This window comes from Ursus americanus, chromosome 15, assembly GCF_024610735.1.
Source record: "Ursus americanus isolate L20-20 chromosome 15, mUrsAme1.1.p, whole genome shotgun sequence".
Taxonomy (NCBI): domain Eukaryota; kingdom Metazoa; phylum Chordata; class Mammalia; order Carnivora; family Ursidae; genus Ursus; species Ursus americanus.
Genome location: NC_142141.1, coordinates 41043417 through 41059871, shown reverse-complemented (window position 1 = coordinate 41059871; position 16455 = coordinate 41043417).

Here is a 16455-nt window from a genome sequence, read left to right as displayed (position 1 = left end):
AAGTTTCTGGGACTGTAATCCAAGAGTTATTCCAACTTCAGAAGTCCATTTCACAAATTTAACTGGGAAGGAATCTGAGGAGTGGACACTGACCATGGAGCACAGAGGTCAGAGAATGCCACAGACCACGTGGCAGCTCTGTACGACACTCAGCAGGAAGCAAAGGAGAAGGTCTGGAATTGTAGGTGGATCGTTTCACCTCCTGCTCTAATGAAACACCTCCCAACAACATAGGATGTGGAAGGCTCCAATGGCAGCCTGCCTCATCCCTTATACTAAACAGTGAGCCACAGAGGATTCCTTCTACCCTAGAGGGTCAGGTCCCCGCAATAAAAGGCTTCAGGATACCTGCTGCTCTAACGGCAACAGCAACAGCTGTTAAGAGTCATAGCCCCTTTGCCTACAAGCACCGTTCCTCGTTCCTCGGGGCTCTGAGCTGAGTGGCTGCCTTCCCCTGCAGAAATCTAGCATTTCTGGGGCTCCTGGGTGGCACAGTTAACCAACCAACTCTTGATTTTATCTCCTGTGCTGATCTCAGGGTCATGAGTTGGAGCCCCACTTGGGGCTCCACACTCAGCCCGGAGTCTGCTTGAGATTCTCCCTTCCTCCCCCTCTGCCCCCCGCCCCCCGCTCTTGTTCGCTCTAAACAAATAAATAAATCTAAAAAAAAAAAAAAAAGAAGAAGAAGAGGAAGAAAAAGAAGAACTCCAGCATTTCTCGTCACTTCTGTTTTACAACCCGCATGAAACATGCCCAACAGGAAAACCATTTCATATTCACTTTCTTTCTTCTACAAACACCCACGTGTAACAAAGCTCCTGTGAGAACAGTATAGATGCAATACTAAGTAAAGATTTTTTTAAATCAGCCCTTTAAAACGTCTCCAGCGTGGACATATTTTAAAGCTCTCCAGGTGAGAGAGCAACTACTCATTTGCAAGGTTGTGCTGGGCACTTATTCCCTACAGTAACCTGATGGCACCTATTTATCTCATTACTCTTTAATGGATAATAAGACATATCTACAAGAGAAAAGACCACATAAGAGGAAATTCTGCATGGGACTGTCATAAAGCAACCTAGGCGGAAAATAACAGACTATTAGTGAAATGCTAAACTGGAAAATAAGTACCTGAACACCACATTCACAATGTACATAGATAGAGAACAACACTGAACTGTTTAAGCTCTCATCAATCTAAAAAAAAAAAAAACACCGAAAATATCCAAAACAAGGCTGGATACTCATTAGAGTTTAAAAGTGTTTGCTTTCTGTTAGTTGAAGTATTTTCCAGTCAGGCTTAGATTTCTTGTTTTTTTTGTTTGTTTGTTTTTTGTTTTTTTTGCAGATTCTCATCATAAGCCAGTTTTCACGGCAATCAATAATTATTCTTAAAGCGCGCGTGCATATGTGTGTGTGCATGCCCCTTGCAAAGTGAAGAGCTTGTTGTAGTTCATGGCCCTGCTTACGCATGATCATGACGGCAAGAGCACATTCCTGGAAGGTCTCTGCTAACTATTGCCTTTTCACACCCATGATTCAAACTGTTCAGTCAGCTAAAATGGATAACAAGTGACCTGGTGCAAATTACAGGAATTTGCAGGACAAGCTCCAGAAAGCACTCAGCCAAATGCCTGTGCAGTTCTATTAGACAACCCACGAATTCGTTTGGGAATGGTCCAGAGGCCACTTTGACAATGAGCATTTCTGATTCAGGGCATCTTTAAGCCCATCTCGAAATGAGCGCAGAGCATTACTTGAGAAGTGAGTCACTTCCAGGGCTGAGGAGTGGCTGCGTTTTTAATTTATCTACTGAACTTCAGTCATGATGAGTAATAATCCTATAAAAAATATCAGTTCTTCACAGGAATGTCAATACCTGAAGCCGAGTGAGTGATTTGTGGGCTTCCTCAGAGGACTCAGACACACCAGATTTTAAATGCCAAACAAAAAATACCTGTAGACATTTTACAGTCATGATAATACAAGAGAACAGTGAGATTCTTGTACCTGCTTTTTCCGTTTGTTGTTTTCATTTTCTCTGGTAAGCACACGAAAATATAACTCATAAATATGTTCTTGATTTATAAGAGCAAGGAAAGTGGAATGTTTCTTGATTGCCTTTCTTCTCCCATAATTGAATTTGTGCTCGTGGTGATGCTCACAGGAAAGGGAGGGAGGGATCTGAAGTCCTCTGAACACTTAACTCTGTCTGATCGTATGTCCAGGGCTTCCCATAACTCATCTCACTTAACTCATAAGCTACCCTAGGAGATATCTGGCATTATTGCTTCACTTTTACAGACAAAGAGGCTGAAATTCAGAGAAGCTATTTAGCTTTCCAAGGTCACAACATTAGCAAGTTTTATATAATTTGTCTGACTTCAAAGACGATGCTCCTCCCTTGACCTTATTTCTTTGAACCAACTTGAAGTATTAACTAAAAATGGTGAAATGGTGATTTTTCTTCTTGATCTTCCTTTAAAGATGAAACCAACATTGGTTGTACTCTTATAGATGACATTATATTACATGAAGTCATGAAAAAAAACATCAAAGAAACTCATTGTCTGCTTTTCGGTTTTTTTGTGTAGGTGCAGTTTGCTTCTTTGTTTTATAGATTGAATTCAAGATTAATTCTCAGTCTACTTCTGAGATAACCGGAAGTAATTTACAAGCTGGAGTGTAATGTAAAATAGGACATTTGTTTCAGAAATAGATCTGAGTTGATCAGAAGGAACTAATCCATTCAATCAGTAATTCACCAAGTATATACTACCAAGCACTTACTAGGACTAAGAATAAGCCATTATTACAATTAAGTATTGAGTAATGCTCTAGTAATAAGAGGAAAGGGGAATACGTTACATTACAAAGTTTGCATTTCCTGAACAGTTAAAACTATAAATTTCACACTAAAAATAAAATATTCCCAGAACAAAAATATGTAGCAAAAGTCTACTCAATGGAGAAAATTAAAACTATCATCTTGCTGAAAAAAGACACACTGTGCAAATGGACAACACTGAATCAATCCTCCACACACTTCTGCTTTATAGAAATTAAAGTCTTGGTCATCAAAAAATGTGGATAAATAACTAGCACCAAGAAGTATTTCTGAACTCTCAGATAGTAATGTAAAGTTTCTAGTCTCAACATTACATGGGGGAAAATATCTTCACCCTAGAAAATATATTTTTCAAAACTGAATTCAGTGGAAGATGATACCAATCATTTATTGTTTTGAATGCTAATGTAAGCATTCAAAAACAAATATGCAGTAGTGGGTCTAAAATATTTAATATAAAATAGATGTATTAGGTATTGATTGTTTAGTTTCTGTTTTGTGGGGCTTGAGTGACAGCTTCTCAAGAAGCAGAAAGAGAAAAAAATGCCTCAGACATACACAAATAGAACCATTCATTTCTTTGCAATAGACCTGATTCTTCCAGCCACCTTCCTGACTCCACCCACTATTTTCCTGATTGAGAAGGAACTGAATGTAGGGAATAGTTCTTCACAAAATGAAGGGAGATACCAAGCACAGAGGTAATACAGTGATAACATGAGCTCTCTGTTTCATGATTTTTCTTCTTAAAATAAGACTGTTTCTTGGACTTCTCCCAACTTGACACCCTGGTAGCATGTGGCATTTTTGACAACCCCACTATTTTTTAGAGACTCCCGTCACTGCTTTTAGGATACAAGTGCTTTAGTGATTGTCTCCTTCCCTTTGGGACCACTCCTTCTCACTCTTACCCTGGCTTCTCTCAACCATGTATGAGGACCATTATGGCTCAGTACCTCCATCTAAAACAAAGCATTTAACCCTCTGCTCTGCTCAAACTATACTCTTCTTGAGGGAACCCCATTCATTTCTCTTATTTCCATTGTCACCTCAATTATTGTATGAACACCCTCTTTCATAGATTTGCAGCTGAGACTGTGCCATCTGAGCTTTCTGCTTGCTCAGCAGATATTTAATGGGCTCTCACCAGCATCTCAAACACAACATGGCAGAAACAGCACATTTTCTTGCCCTGTGCCTCATCCTGCATATCACGCCTCGGGCAATGGCCCCCCCATTCTTCTGGTATGCAGAAAATTATTTGCATATATTATTAGCTTTACCTCAACCTTTTCTAAAAAGGTAATGTTTTAACCCTATTTTGGAATAAACCTCTTTGGGAATCTAGTAAAGGCTGTGTGCCCTTGTGGTGGTCTTGAGAATGAACCTCGCAGATCTCCCACTCCAGAAGTGCCACTGACCCACCACCCCAGCTTCTGTGCTTGGAAACACAAGCTGCTGCATTTGTGCCCCAGCGATGCTTCTGACAGGCTGTTCCCAGAAAATTACTAAACACAGCCGGAATACTAAGGCATGGCCATTCCTGGGAGAGTAGGGACTCCTTCGACTAGTAATTTGGCTGGAGGATTTGCCCATGGCTTTGCTGAACCTTCTATGCTAGGTGGCATCACGTTCTAAAAGGCTTCCACCAGGGGCGCCTGGGTAGCGCAGTCATTAAGCGTCTGCCTTCGGCTCAGGGCGTGATCCCAGCGTTCTGGGATTGAGCCCCACATCAGGCTCCTCTGCTATGAGCCTGCTTCTTCCTCTCCCACTCCCCCTGCTTGTGTCCCCTCTCTCGCTGGCTGTCTCTATGTCAAATAAATAAATAAAATCTTTAAAAAAAATAAAAAATAAAAGGCTTCCACCAAAGCTTCCTTCCTTCTTTCCTTCTGTGAGGGCTCTCCCAGCCCCTGCCAGTTCCCTCCCCATTTTCTCCCACAGGCGTTTCCCCTACTTCGTAATTGTTTAATAGCTTGTTGTCATCCGCTTGTTGGGGGATGTGTGCTAACAGAATCCTTTCACCAGTTAAATTCACACTTGCTCTCCCACAAAACTTGACACACAGTTTTAGAGCTTCATGCACCCACTTAGGTCATCCATGGGACTTGTAAGAGCCCCTCAGCCACCATTAAACACTGCCCTGAAACCTGCCTTTTTCTTTCCACTCCCACTGCCTTCCCTTTATATCTGTAGTTCAGGCTTTTCTTCATCTTTCATCTGATACATAACATGGTCTTATAATGTATATTTCTCCTCCCAAATGTCCTTTTCAAATTCATTATTCATAATCCGTTTAACTTTTTCTAAAAGAAATACAATCTATTTGCATCACTTGCCTGTTCACAAACCACCATTACACGATAGCCCATTGGTCAAAGTCATCTCTGCTTCACCTAGCCTTTCTCCTCTCCATACTCATCACCCATCTTCAAGCACAAAGCGTTTTTGTCATCTCTTAGGTTGCTCCCATATCTTAAAATGGCCTTTCCCCTAGTCCTGCCAGTTAAAATTATCCTTCCTCTTTTAGGCCCAGTTTGAAAGCCACTTCCTCCCTGAAGTCCACTTTCTACATTTATCTCAGTGTTCATCATAAACGGTTTTGTGAGGCACTGCCTTCCCTACTACATCGTAGATTCCACAGAGACTGTTTATTAATGCTTTCCTTCCCCACATAGCAGTGCCTCTCCTGTAGCAAGTGCTCAGTAAGTATTCATTGACTTGACCCACATCCAAATGCCTACAGAACAAACTCAGTGCTCATCACACTGGCACTTAACACCCTTCATAATCATGCTGCACATTGCACTTACTCAACCCATGGCAAGGTTTTCCTCAAGAAAGCTCACACAAAGATGTTTCTGTGCCAGCAAATTGACCACCATCCAGTGTCTGACAGCCTCAGAAACCAAAAGCAGATTTTTTCCATTAGCCAAACACATAAGTATAATGCAGGAAACCAGAATGCCAGTTTATTATTTTACAGTAGGAAATTCTTGTGGTAGAGACTAAAATATTTAAGACATCTATGATCAGTCATTGTCTCTCTGTAGACAAATCTACAAGGAATGCTAAGTGATAATCAGAAGAATGCTTGGTGAGTATAAAAAGAGAAGAAAAAAAGTAAGGAAGAATCAGATTAATTGAATATTTGTTAAGATCATTCAATCACTTATTTGTTCATCTAACTGAGTAGTTACTCATGTCTTCTGAAGCCAACATCTGCCCTTGTGGTTCCCTTGCCAATAACACCAGAAGACTAGAAATCATTTGGATAAAACTCCCTTCCTCTTGACAGACTTTGATGGGGATGACCAATTTTCATTTATTCCTTTTAGAACACCCATTCATTCTGAATACCACTTATTGGTCACTTTACCCTGTGCTGCTAGATTTTCATTTAACCCTCCATTGAGTGAACATGACCTATCATCAGCCAAATTATAAACTCTTTAAAAACAAGGATTTTGCCTTATAGAGTAATAGTTCAGATAGTTATTATGCACTTACAAAGAGACGGTAGAGGATGGGTCCCCACATAAGATTATAGTCCCACCTGGCCAGCTAGAATTTATAGAGCCTGCCAAAACAGCTCTTCTCCTATGGGAGGAGATTCCCTCAAAAGGCACTTTCTTCTATCTGCTACTGTCTTTCCCAGGAGTCCCTCCCTGGGACTCTCTGCCATGTATGATATTGCAACATCTAGAAGACTCGTCCTAGCCAAGTACCCAACCCCCAGTCCTGATATTCCTTCTAGACACTATAGGTTTTTCTGACATAGTCTAGGATTAAACCCTATTGGCCCTATCCCTTGCCCCCTGTCTTCCACCTCTGCCTTACCTCCATTCTTTAACCTTTCTTGCTGTCTTGGTAGTCTCTATGGTCCTTCGCAACCAACTGTCTCCTGCATCCTAACCCCAAGCTCCTCACCCTCCACCCCATGTGTGCCTCTACCCAAAATGAAACTCCATGCTCTTGCTGAATGTGCTGCCCTTAGAGCACCTATCCCCCCCTCCCTCCCCAACCCCACCTGAAGGGAGAATCACCACTGGAGGCCCCAGAAACATAGTGATAATTGCCCTTCCCAAATAGCAGGAGCTTACTGGGTAATCCAATCAGGACAAGTGTCCAGCTCCATTCTCTTGTAGGAGTTGCATTTGTGAGAAGACTTTGGAGTTCTGCCCCCCCACACGATCAGCACCTTGGCCAGCAACAAAGGAGTCACTGGCTAAGTAATGTGACCACATGGATTTTCCAAGGCCAAGGCCATGGGTGGGGTTCAGACCAGAGATGACCAAGTCATGAGACCTGAGCTCAAGGGTACGAACAGAGTCATGGCAAACCACCAGGTGTTCCCCAGGAACAGGTGTTCTGTCATGCAGGGCAAGGAGAGGCTGTAGGTAGCCCTGATTCTCACATGTCCATCCACTGGTAGGAGCTGAAGACTGCACACTAGGTCTGAAAGGCCCAACTGCCTCCTGCTTCTGTTGACTCTGGCAGCAGCATTCAAGATTATGGGCAAGGAAAGGACAAATGAACTCAAAGAACACGGAGGCAGAAGGGAAAGTGGAGGCTTTCTAGATGCCACCATGGAGGAAGAGAAACAGAGTAGGAGGTTGTTCACTTCAGCCTTACCTACCTCAAGAAACACTCTCAGTCAAGCCTACTCTCCAAACTGCTCTACTCTGAGAATCCAGGTGTGGCTGAATCAATAGGAAATCAACAGGAAATGGTCCTTATTTCTCATGCAGCATAAGGTCAGTCTCTCTGAGTATAACTGTTGCACTTCCTGGCCTTTTTCTCTGGGAAACTGAGACTGAGAGAAGATGAGACTTCTGAGAAACAGCAGAAGGAAACAATGCCTTTTGAGGGGTTCTCTGCCCACTGGAGAAGAGCTGCTTTGGCAGCCTCTGTAAATTCCAGCTGGCCAGGTGGGGACTTATCCTCTGCCTCTCCAAAGCCTGTCCCCTACTTCAGGATTCAGATCAAATTCCAGTTTGTCTATGTTGCCCCCTCCAGTCACTCATCTCACTTGTGAACTCTGCCCACAAGTTAGATAAGCACTGAGGGATCAGACGCACACTAAGCATGAGACTTCAGAATCAGGGAAATTGGCAAATGATGGGGTGGCCGGTGATGCCCCTCGGGTGGGACACAGATATTCTCAACCACACCTCTGCCAATGGGATTTATCATTTTGAGATGGTCTATTTCTTAATTTAAAAAAATAAGGTAATTAAAACTTGCCTGGAGTCATATAGTAGTAAGAGGCAAAGCCAGGACTTGAACTTGTTTTGTCAGACATACGAAGTGTTACCTGTGGAAAGGCCTAAGTTTTGTTTCATTTTGTTTTAAATACATTTTAATGAAAACCTTTCAGAAATGGAGCATACATTTCCACAGATTCAAAAATAGGGAAAACTAAACATAGCCACTCATTTCTACTCCCTAGTCACTGAACAAAAACAGTGGCTGTCATGGCATGATCCCAATTTAACTCAACACATCTTCAGATGAACTCCCCTAGCCCTTGCCGATGGGTGAACATGAGGAGGAGGAAGAGGAACCTTGGTCTTCCTACACTGCTCTCTTTACACTTACTTGGTTCCCCTGCTACATGTTCACAACCACACATATTTGGACTTGTATATTTATACAACTGGATTCCACCCAGCACACCCTCAACATAGCCTGTACCACCCCAGGCAGTTCCGTAGTGCTGCCGGCTTCATGCCTGTTTCATTGCGCAGGCCCCTTTTCGTACAAATACATCTTCCCAAGAGTGGCATTGTGCCCTGAGCTTCCTGGTTTGTGGCCTGGCAGTTCTTCCCTGATGGAAAGCCTAATGGCCAGTGTTCTCTTCTAAGTAATGTTGTGCCAACCACGTTGAGCTTCTGTGATCCGGATTTTGTGAGAAGCCTGGTGCTTGCTTTCTGTAACGTCCTTTGGAAAGCAGTTGCTATTAAATCAATGTTTTTCTTTTATTTTTTTTCATTATTCTCTTATTGTTTGGTCTTTGCTGCGAACTTGTTTTCCTTCATAGGGTAAAATCTGCCTCATGATAAAATATTTTATTTTGAGCTTACAAATATATATTTTATGGTCAATTTTAACATTTATTATTTTATGCCTGGAAAGTAGCATTTTGGCCAGATCTTGATTCAGGATTGTTATCATGAATACACAATATTTTATTCTTATATAAAATATGGTTCCATGTCTAGAATTGTTTTTTTTTTATTGTTATTACTCTGAACTTAACATTTCACTGGCTCTGACCACATTTCTAGCTATTACTGAGACATTCGCTTTCTATTCCTGTCTTAGTTACACTGCTTCTCATCTGAAGAGCAGGATAAGCCAGCCTCGTGTGTTTGTTAAGAAGCCCTCATCCAGAAGAGCCAATAAATCTGAGAGAAGAAGTAAGGAAGTAAATACATGGTTTCATCTGGGGCAGAGTTTCTGAAGTGAGTCTTTTTAATACTTACTTCTGAGTCAGATGTCTCTTTTGAAGTTGATATTTTCAAGTGGAAGATGTAAGGCAGAGAAGTGGGATATTACATTCCTTCGGTAACCCCACGGCATCCCAAAGAACAAAGACAACATTTGTTTATTGACAATAGACCGGACTTCCTGAAGGCCGTCATCTACCTGAGGCCCTTCCTTGATAAGCTCTCTCTTCTAGTGTCTGGAAAAGAGTCTGGTCTGAAAAGACTCTCATTTCTAGTTATGCTGGTGGTATCTTTGCTGGGTAAAAATGTGTGAACAAAAAGAACAGAAATATAATATATAATCATTACAACCTCACTGTCAAAACCACAGTCCTGTGAGCAGAGTGGTTACTGACTGACTTACTTGTGAAGCCTGATACCTCGAGACTCACTATGTGGTATTCCAATTCATTTGGGTAATGCTGGGCCTGGAAAATGTTTCCTCACATTTCTTTTTTGTCTTGGTCACCCATGATACCTTTCTTCACAGGTCCTGTCCGAGAATGCTTGTCATGTGAAGTAGAGGAAAGGGTTCCCTTTAGGGCCCTCTCTGAAATATGGCAACTGCACTCTAAAATACCATGACCAAAGTTGAATAATCCCCACGGCCGAGGATTTATGGCCAAAATTCTTCCAAATTACATTTGATAACAAACAAACCCTTCTGATTCAGAGGACCTCTAGTTAATTAATTATAGGGCCCAACTAAAATCATTTTTGGCAGATGTTGTCCAAAATTTAATTGGTTCATATTCAATTATCTCATAAAACAGGTACATTTATTTAGAAGCTAAAATGAGTACATCTTTCAATTAATACATCCTGGCAGGCTCACCAGAACACTGCTTTGATCAAAACTGTGTTTATCTGTGGGCACATTATCCTGGTTTTATGTGGTCATTGAGGGGAACTAGTAACAATTGCTCTAACCGTTTATAGGCCCAAAGCTTCTTCACATGCTCTATAGTGTAAAATTTTCAAGACTTAAGTAATCATTTTCTTCAAGTACCAGAAAATCCCCAGAACGGGTTCCTAAAAACAACGCTGGTTTCCTGCATTTGGACTCCGTGCAGTGGTCCAGTGGCTATCAACCCAAGTAGACAGCATATTTTGCCTACTCGCATTTCGTAAAGTAGTATAAAATGACCATCTGTTTATTTTTTATTTCCAAAGAACATACTTCCATCCTCAATTGCCATACTGTTTCTCTTCAAAGACAGTGTCCAAAAATACAACACCAAATTGTCAACTGTCCAATTCTTATCAAAACTTCAGGTTTAGAAAAGCAATGTCCATGGACAATTATTTAGAATATGTGACCCAAAGGCACATAAAGCTGATCCTTTGATCCAACTTGACAGCAGAAGGCAGAGAACAGGATCAAGTGGTCTTGGCTTCTGCAGGACTGCCTTCCTATCCGTACCGTAGGTGCCAAGCCCTCGGCTTTGATGGAGAGACCGTAGGGGGAAGGCTTCTAAGACCAGATGCCATACTCGCTGTAGAAATATTGCTTGAAGACACTGCACTCTCAGTCACTCAGTGCCCCTTTAACGAACTTACTACGAAATGCATTCTGGAATCCATGCTAACATAATCTATAGCCACCCGAAGAGATATAAACCTTGTTAAAATCACAGGTGTCCTCACTGACTCTGGGCTGCAATAATGGGTAGGTTCCTCCAGTCCAGATATCAATATGATGGCACCTGGAGGAGCTCCTTAACTCAGGACTTTATGAATCTATTAAAACGACCAGTGGGAACTATATACTTTATACTATATAGTAAACTTGAACTTCCCTTATTTACAATGAGTGGGAATTCTGGACAACAGAGTTGTGGTATCAGTTACCAGACCTTAATAAAAGGCTCGGCTGCTTGGGACTTTGAGAATCACTTTGTTTTCCTCCTCCTCCTCTTGCCGTGTTCCCATCCTGCTGACGAATGTGCTCTCTATCGTTCTGGCCCCACTCAGGCCTGAGCTGGAATTCTCTTTTTGCTTCTGAGCACTTTCTTGTGAGAGTCTGTGCTGTTGCTCATGTTTCTGTCACATGAGCCTTTGGCACTTGCTGGCTGAGGAGGGCACCGCTGCAAGCGCCCTCTGCCAAGTCCATTTACGAGCCCAAGGAGAGCAAACTGCCTCTTTCTTTCCTCGGCGTCTCCAATCCACACCCTCCACGAAGGCTGGTTCTGCTGCCCAGCGCTGACACAATGAGGGCTTACTTTTGCATATTTTGCCTCGCAAAAGTAATTTTCTACTGAGTCGCACATTGAGCAGAAAGCTGGGCACCAAGACAGACTCCAGCTAACTCTCCAGAAAACAGCGTCTGTGGCTGCCACAGCTCAGGAGGGCTCCGGCTGAACAACTTTACTTACAGTACAGTGGAAGGAGCAAGGCTTTTGGTGCCTTTGGACTTGAATTTGAATCCCGACCTTGCCTCTTACTAGCTGTGTGGTCTGGGGCAATCTAGCTAACTTCTCTGAGCCTTGGTTTGTTCATTTATAAGTAGTACTCACCTTGACAACGTTGTAGTAAAGGTGGCAAATTATGGCTTCTCTTGAAGAATGGAAAGGGGAGGGGAGATAAAAGGAGGAGGAAAGGGGAGGGCACGAAGGAGATGTATTTTTTTCACTAAGAATGAAAACCACATCTCCCTCTTTTCCCTTTGAATCTCAGAAAACTTAAGAGATAAATTGGATATTCAGTTTGAATAGTAGATAAGAATCTTCTGACTTACAATTTTGAATGCTTATTTCTCCTGGATCTTTTGCTCCCAATTTTACCTATTCCTGGGTCCTCCTTTTTAAGTCATGTTAATGGTTTGTTACTTTGTGTGGATTCTTTTTATTGATGTGGGGTTTGAGCTTTGCTTGAGGTTTGCAGAACATCTCAAATCTTTAATGGAATGAGATGTGATACACACACACACACACACACACACACACACACACACACCCCTATACATTACTGTGTTTAGAGATACTGCTATGAACATTTTTGTGGAACTATAAAGTAATATATAAAACAATCTCACACCCTGTCTTATTTAATCCTCCTGATGACCTTGTAAAATAGACATGAGTAACTCCATTTCTGAGACAAGGCAACTCGGGCTCTGTGAGTGGCTTTCCTCAGATTACTTAACTTCTCACAAGGGTCAGAATTTGACATGCAAACTAAGTCTTTGAGATCCCAGCCCAGTGTTTTTTTCTTCTGCCTCTGAGCTGCGTCTGCAGAGGATGAGCCATTTCAGGTTTGCTGTTGGGCCTCAATAAATAAGATCCACGACAACAGTGCACGTTTATTGTGCACCTGCTAATGCCAGGCATTTTATATGCATCATCTCACTTCCTGCTCCCCACAAGCCAATGCTCATAGGGTTATACTCCCTTATAAACTATGAACAACACAAAGGCAAGCTCCCCAAGGTCAAGGCCAGTAAGGGGAGGCCTTGGGATTTGAACCCAGGCTAGTGCAACTCAGGAGCTCTCACTCTTACCTACTACCCTCTATGTGCATCAGAACTGTCACCGAATGACACTTCCTGAGGGCAATGTTCAAAGGACTCTGGACTTGTGTGATGTCACCGTGTGGCTGTGATAGAAAGCAGACAGCAGCAGCAGGCTGTCCCTGCTTCTTGACCTCTCCCTAGAAGGGAGCCGGCTGTAAGTGGGCAGCTGGACAGCCTACACCACTAACCTGCCGCGGCTCATTAAAGTCTCAGGCTCTGTGATCTCATTCGGTTCTGAGAGAAAGGGTCACGATCACTGCCTTTGTGTCGACCAATTCATGCTTTCCTTTAGGGTCCACCCGGGCCCTGTGATTTTCTTACCATTCTCTTTGCTGCCTGCTTTAAGACTAACATATATGGTAATAACAAAACATATGTTCTAGGGACCGGCCCTTCGAAGCATCCTGGGACTGTTTTTGGAAGTATAATTATTACCTTGAAGCCTGTTCTTTTTATCTTTTGAATGTATTCAGCTTTAGAGGCTCTTACCTTAAGATATGCTTTTAGGTTACAATAAACAAGGTTAAATATTTCTGGAAATATTCAAAGAGGGAGTGTTTTTTTCATCTTAATATATGCTTTTAATGTTAGTAGGATTATTTTCTCTGCTGCTTGTTGCTCCTCTCAGCTGAAGCTCCAAGTTTGTCTTTGTTGCTCTGTCCCCTGCTTCTAGCAACACCTGAGGTCTGATCTCCACCCTCTACCGAACCCCTGATCTTAGGCAGCTCCCCAACTTCTTGAAGACCTGATTTTGTTTAGGTTCTTTTCAATCATAAAATGAGGATAATAACCACCCTTTCCACCTCTTGGGTTGTTAAGAGCTGATGAGATTTTGTAAGGTAAGGTGCTTTGAAAACCATGTGTTATTGACACCAAAATGTAAGATCACCATGCCAGCGTTCATTACAAAGGCATTTGGGCCTGTGGCAGTTATCTGGAAGGACAGTAGGAAATTCTGTAACACTGTCCGTTTGCCTATCTGTCATGAATCACGGGCATTGATTTTGGAACTGAGGTTCTGATGACCAGCACTTTTATCCAGATCATCACAAACAAGTCTGTAGAGATGTAACATGGTGAGGGCAGCTTCCTTTTTTAGTGACATTTTTCATTCTTCTCAAAACAGGGGTCAGTGAACTATAGCCAGTGGGCCAGATCCACCCCATTATCACAGGCTAAGAATAGGTTTTACAATTTTAAATAATTGGGGGAAAAAAATCAAAAGAATAACATTTGTACCATGTGAAAATTATACGGAATTCAAATTTCAGTGTCTATAGTTTTTAATTTTACGAATAAAAATTTTTGTGAAAATTTATTTTTTCTTATTCTAGAAGTATCTATGTCTTTTTCTTGATTTTTGCCTGTTGGTCTGCAAAGCCTAAAATTCATACTATTCAGCCCTTTACGCAGAAAGTTTGCTGACCACTGTCTTAAAGCACTCATTCTGCTCTTGAGTCCAAGGGACTCAAAGGACCCCGTCAATTTGAACGCTGCCATGCCACCCAGAGACTTCATTTGTGCTAAAACTCTACAGGAGAGATGTTCTGTATACAGAGAAGACTGAGGCTCGGCAACTGAGAGAACAAATGGGTCGATTTAGGACTCAATCAGGATGGGAATGGCCAACAAAAAGGAAATGTGACAGAGAGGAGAAGAGAGAAGTAAAAAGCTAGCAGTGGGAGAAACCAGTTCGTCAGTCCCCTTGGAGATGTAACCCAGATAAAAGGAGGTGGTGTGGGGTCTCACTGCCCTGTGTGGGCAGTCTGGGCACTGGACCCAACACCATTCACTCTATTGCAACAGAGGGCCCCGATGTTCCCTCCAGGGAGACAGGAAGAGTCCAGGGGGGGACTGAAGGCAGTGATGGGGTCAGAAATGACCCCGAGCTCTCCTGGCTCACGGAACCCTGGGGACCGTGGTGGTGCTATGAGCGTCCCCACCAGCAGTCTGGAAGTATTGGCAAGTACTGCTGTCTCTGTATGGATTTCGCACCCATGGGAAGACCGACATGGCTGAGGAAATTGAGGCTAGTCCCGTGTCAGAGAGGAGAGATCAAACCAAGAGGCACAATCTCCCTGGCACCCGGCAAGACCCACTGCATGAAGCTGAGTTTGCAAAAACTGAAAAGGTGGCCCAGGAGTGACAGTCACTGAGCCAGGTCGGACAAAAACAGACTTCCCGTGGTTCCAGGGGATGTTCACCCCAAGGCCGCCCAGTCATCGCCAGGGCTTTACCTCGCCCCAGTTTACATTTGCTGGGCATGGGGCGCAACATCGCAACATCAGTAAAGCTACTGAATGCAGCTTTGCAAAGGGTGATGGACCCAGGCGACCCAAAGCGGAGGGCAGTGCACAAGGCACCAAAGCTCCGGCAGCTAACGACCTGCGCCAACGCACCGAACAGCCCTTTGATTAGGGAGGAACAAACTCCCGGGGGGAGCGCGAGGGCCACTGAGCCACCTGTGGAACCAAGGACAGAATGTCACTGAAGACTTCCTGACAAGTGCCCTTTCCTGGGAATAGTCTATCGTAAGAAAATGAAAGCTTATTTTGCCACCAACTCCTTTAAGCAGAAATGAAGTCTTAGCGAGTAAAATAACCCTGATTAGCACAGCACTGCGGAGAAGCCTCGAGGGTCTGATTTCACGGCCCCTCTGGACTTTCTCTTCAGGCAGTTAAGCGTTCACAAGAAAATCCCTTCTCTTTATGTGGCTTCTTCAGCCGCATCACTTTGTGAAACAATTTTTAAAAGACGAAACACAATAACCCCCCACACTTGAACTGCTCTTATCTGTGATGCTTCTTGCAAGTTCCAGCTAATCTTTAATGTGCTTAATTTCTCCCCGCCCCCAAGCCTCAAACATTAAATTAAAAATAATAATAATAATAAAGACAGAGAGGGGGAAAAACAGACGTCCCTTGTGTTACCCAGCAAGAGTGTGTGATTTGTAAGATTCTAAAAATCCTTCCAGCCCTGCTTATTTTGACAAAACTACTTAACACTTCAAGCAATGAACTACAGGGCATAAAAGTATAATCTGCAGAGAAAACCTTAATCCTCTGCAGTAACCTATTTGAATCTCCTCAAACACATTTCAGTGTGTAGGCCTGGAGAATTAAGTCAATTGTTTGATCTGAGAAGAAAGGCAATTAGGGCTCTCTCTTGATCTTTCTGGTTGAATTCTAGTCAGGGGCAGCCACTGTTCTCAACAGCTCCATCTGAGACCCCTATTATTATAATAATAGAGGTGAGCATTAGCATTGCCACAGTTAAGGGTCTTGCTGCATTTTCATTATGAGTTGTTTTATCCGGGAGTTTTCCATTGTGATAGGCTAATATTCAGCATACAAATGATTAGCTAGCTGTGTTTTCTGTTTTTGAAACTTCATTCAAAGCTTCTTCCTTAACCAGACAAATATTTCAGTCGGAATGAGGGAAAACCTCGAGAAGCAGCTATCTGGGTGATGGGACAGCTGTGTTCATTCACCAATGGGTTACCGGCAGAGATCTGACAGGGGTCTCTTCAAAGGGATGTCTCTGGGGCCTGTGATGGTGGAAGATGGAGAGGCAGAATCTAGTTGGGGTGGTATTGAGGGAAAACTGGG